Consider the following 5,341-nt stretch of genomic DNA (forward strand, 5'->3'; position numbering starts at 1 on the left):
ATTTGTGAACACAACTGTGTATGTCAGACCATAAATCCCCAAAACCTATGCATGGGGGCTTGCTTCAGTGTTGCCACCCCTTATAGACCCCATGCGACCCCTTTGCCACCCTAAACATTATTTTCTAGATCCGCCCCTGCTGCCAGCAGCAATATACATTAAATTAATCAATAAATCCACTGCTCTCTTGTCTCCTCTGAGGCTGGGAATTTAAATAGTGTTCTGTGCTCGTCTGTGCAGCCAAAGACAGAACAGTTAGCATGTTTCGCCATGGCATTAGAACTAGTACACCGTTGTCGCTTGCAAAAACACAATAACGGCGCCATGGGTATAAATGTACAGATAAAGGGGTGGTAATATTATAATGAGATCCCTTTGCCACATCACCAAGGGAGCGAAATCAGATGCGCTTGTTTTCTCAGACTCTTGCAGAAAAAGGCTTACAAAAACAAAGTTACTGGGTTCATCTTTTTCACATTTCTTTGTTTGGTAGATGCACCGGGGACCTGATTATAGTGCTTAAAACCTGGAAAAGTCAGATTTTCACTTTAACTACAAAAAGAATTTCTCCAAATTACCTTTCAACCTTACTCTTCAGCCACTCAGGCCATCATTTTGATAGCACCACAATGTTGACACTTTGAGAGGAAAACATTTGACAAATGTTTTACAGTTGTCTTTGCACACTGAACAGAGAAAGTCTTTAAACGTTAAAAACAATCCTCACAGCATCACACATTTCTGCTTCTATGCCCCACTCACTAATGAAACTCTTCACAGAACAAACAACATTTGTACACTGTCAGGAAACAAGCCTTTCTCCAAACCTCATATGCCGTCACCAAAGACGTGTTTCTGTGTTTCTTAAAGGGGTCACGGACTGCATTATTTTCTTCTACATTTTACAATGTTCTTTGAAGGCTGCTTACAATATTAGCAAGATTTTTACATAAAAACATCATAACTTAGAAGTAATACACTGTAAAAAATGACTGTGAATTTAACGGTAAAAGACTGTAAAAATGCTACAGTAAAAACCTGTTAAATTGTTAATGGTAAATTCCCCTACTATATACGGTGAAAAACTGTATTGGACATTACATGTATTGGACATTAATTTTACGGTAGTATACCGTTTTTGGAAGTGGAAAAGACCGTATAATTTACAGTGAATAACCGTAAATTGACATTCCCAGAACTCCCTGCGTTACAGTTCAAATTTGATGTTTTTTTGTTGAAATAATTATGTTTCTTCTTCGTTTTTTCGTATCAGTTTTGTATATTAGGGTTGTGTGTTACACCTAATATTGTTAAATGAAAGTTTATTGCATTATTTCAGTTTCATGTATGTTACCCTGATGGTGTTTAGTGTTTGTGTGAATGACACTGTGCACCTTCTATATATGTTATTATTTAAAAGCTGCTTGTGATGGGCTTTGGTTCATCATGTGACTTTCTCATCACCACCTGCATTTGGTGGTTTTCAGTGTATTACAAAGGTGCAAAACAGATTTCAGTACTTCAATAGGTTGGTATATTAACATTATATCAGTTAATGAAATTACGTATAAATATTAAATTTAAGTTAAAACCGTAAAGCCTAAAACGTTGCTACCGTATTTTTTTTACAGTGTAGGCTATTTTCTATCCTGTTTTTGAACCTCTCTTTGAAACACTCTGTTTTGATAGGCATGAAAGTAAATGCCCACTGCTATCTTCTATCTGGATCTTTTATTCTCAATCTTATTTTCAGTCGAACAAACAAATATTACTGATGTGATCTGGAACTCCATTAAAAATAAAGTTGTGTCTATTGTGGACAGTTTCTGTATCATTTCTTGAGTAATCCTTTGTTTGAGTCTATCTTGTATTTATCATGTGCAAACTGGTGGGCGGGGCTAAAAAGGCAGCGATGAAGTAGGCATCTGTCTTCTGCAGCTTGGTTTCAATAAAAGCTGTTTCTGCACTAATGCGGAATTTTTGAGTTCTGAAACTTACAGGATGTTTTTATAGCACAGTGACTTCTCGTGTGAATGTATTTCTCAATTCATGACCCCTTTAAGGCCTCAAATGATAACATAGCATGTTACACAACAAAATAATACTTATTCAGTTTCTGAGGAAAATAATACTTATTCAGTTTCTGAGCAGAGTGTCATAATGAAAGTTCCTGTGTCACTTCCTGATACCTTTAACTTAACAGTTGCCATGATAAATGCAGATATTTATGTTTTTTTTTCTATTCTTTTTCACCATGCACCTCAGTCAGCCAAAATCCTCAGTGAGTATATGATTTATTTCTACCATTATTAAACTGGAAATGATTTCTATGATTCCAAAAGCTGCCGTGAAATATGTTATTGACTGACCTTTGTGTCTTTTTTTTTTTTTTTTCTATTACATTAAGGGTTATGATTATGGGGCTGTTTACACCAACATGGATGATCTCACCGTGTATGGAAATGTCTGATGATAATGAACAACACAAAGTTTAACAGTGTATTTTTAATGCTTAAAATAATATAAATCAGATTGTATACTTTCAAATCACTCTTTTTGAGTCTACAGCTTGTAATGACTGATTTTATAAAATCTGTTGTATCTGCTCTATTCTGCCATTTATCAACACTCTCCAGCATGTTTGTGAAAACTATAAATAAATATAAAAGTAGAATAAATTCTAGCAGTGATTTCTTTGTATTTTCACTTTTATTATCAATATCATACTGCATATTTTACAGTGAGTTTGTAAAATATTAAATAACATTGCGTTGTAAATTTACATGCATACAATTTTTTACAAATTTTGCTACTGATTTAACATATTGCGATTAAACAACACAATGCACTGAACTAAGCAAACCAAGAGCAAAAATCAGACAGGCTAAGGAGAACCTGTGTGCAACATACATGACCCTGGATCACAAAACCAATCATAAGTAGCACAGGTATATTTGTAGCAATAGCCAACAATACATTGTTTGGGTCAAAATTATCGATTTTTCTTTTATGCCAAAAATCATTAGGATATTCATGTCTCATGAAGATATTTTGTAAATTTTCTACTGTAAATATATAACAACTTAATTTTTGATTACTAATATGCATTGCTAAGTATGTCATTTGGACCATTTTAAAGGCGATTTTCTCAATATTTAAATTTTTTTTGCACCCTCAGATTACAGATTTTCAAGTAGTTATATCTCTGCCAAATATTTTATTGCCAATAATTGTGGTCAACATGCATTGGAGAAAAACATGAATTTCATCATGACATTTTCTGCCCACTTTCAATTATTTTACGTCAATGAAAGTTTAGAAATGTTGTAAATTTTTAGAACAAAAACATCAATGATGAAGATTTATTTTCCCAGCCGCCTTTGCTCATATTTACCAAGGGTGCCAATATTAATGGAGGGCACTGCATATTTGACTGTGATACTTGTGTCATGGCACAAGTGCATTGGTGTGATGAGCTCTGAAACTCTCCTTGGACAAGACCAAGGATATATCTTTCATCTTGCTGGGCATTGGTCTCATACCAGTAAATGGTTGAGCTTCATAAAAAAAACAAAAGACAAAAAAACACCCTTTTCCTTTCTTTCACTTCTGTTATTTTTTACTTTTCTCTTCTTGGTAATTGGTTATTTTCTCAGTCCTCTACTGAGGACTACTGAAAAGGTAAGAATGAACAAATTTAAATATGTTAAAAGAAGATGAAAGAGTCTACTGTGTTTTAAATTATGGGTGGCACTTCTGGTTTAGAGAGCTTCCATTCAAAATGACTGAAACAAATCGTTTCAAATAATAAACTGAGCAACAAATAATAATTATCTGTCAACCCTACCCATAATTTATCCCAAAAATCTGAGAGAGATTATGGTTAAATAACAAGGGTGTAGAAGCACCTAACTCTGGTTGTAAGGCTAAAATTGACATTTCCTGTAAACTTATCCCTCAGTTCTGATTGGTTGATTTGAATGTTGTTCCAGGATCAACATGGATGTTGATCCAGGAACATGTTGCACTTGGTGAAATCACGTTCACCTTGTCTTTTAGGGTTAATGGAAATGGCTGTAAAATTTCTGGATAATGCCCCTGTTGCTTTTGGAGTGACCGAACGACTGGAGTTCCATCTTTTCCTGTTTCCATTATTCTCTCAATTCCCATTCGAGGCTACTGCTTAATTGTTAAATACTATGACTAAAAAACTGTGTTGTATTTTCTCAAAATCTTTACATTTTGTTTAATTGGTAACATTTTATTTGGTAACACTAATTACCAATACTAACTGGTAATACATTGTATGTAATTATTAAGATTTAATGATAATTTCAACATTTACTAATGCATTTTTTAAATCAAAAGTTGTATTTGTTAACATTCATTAGTATACTGGAAACTAACATTAGCAATTGTTTTTTTTTATTAACTAACATTAGCAAAGATTAGCTAATAGATGCTTTCAAAATGTATTATTCATGGCTAATGTTAGCTAGTGCATAGCTATTTTTAAAGATGAGACTTTATTGTAAAGTGTTACTGATTAATTCATTGTATGTATCCATTTAAAAAAACAGATTCTATTTAGCTCTGCCAATATCAAATTTATTGAATCACTACAAAACTTTTTCATACTATTTTTCTTTTTTTATCCAAAGACCAAAATCAACAATGACCAGATTTAACAATCATAATATGACAGCCATCTTTACACTAAATGTTTGCAGCAGTTATAAAGAACTCATTCTACTGACATTTATGCAAACTACTAAGATTAGTGTAGCTACTTTATCAACAGTAGTAGTGTCCTACATCAACAAAAATCAGTATAGTGAAATTAAATGCTAATGCCGAAAGACATTCGCTGCCTCAAAGGTTCCTGCCTGGTTATATCATGTTCTTTCAGCTACACATTAAACCCACCTGAAAACCCATGTATAGTTGTGTGGTATCAGTGGATCTCTAAAGGTTATCCTTTAGTTTACGATCGTCTCGGTTACGTATGTAACCCTCGTTCCCTGATGGAGGGAACGGAGACATTATGTCGTGACGACGTTAGGGTATTCACTTGGGAGTCCCAATCATCTCTGACTTTAAGAGAAAACGCCAATGAAATTTAGCTTCTGTATTTACAGGATTTCTCTGTCCACTCTGTTCAAATGTGGTTGAATGGTTACACATAGATGTGTGCACACACTGTCAGAACTGTGAGATCACTACCATCCTGCTTTTGTGGGTGTGGGTATAGGGTGTTAATTTTTTAACATTCTAAAAGCTCTTTATTCCAAATATACTACAAGCTAGTCAGTGTATTCAGTAGGTATAATGTATTCTAAGT

Source organism: Sinocyclocheilus grahami, unplaced genomic scaffold (genome assembly GCF_001515645.1).
Source record: "Sinocyclocheilus grahami isolate Dianchi unplaced genomic scaffold, SAMN03320097.WGS_v1.1 scaffold74.1, whole genome shotgun sequence".
Lineage (NCBI taxonomy): Eukaryota > Metazoa > Chordata > Actinopteri > Cypriniformes > Cyprinidae > Sinocyclocheilus > Sinocyclocheilus grahami.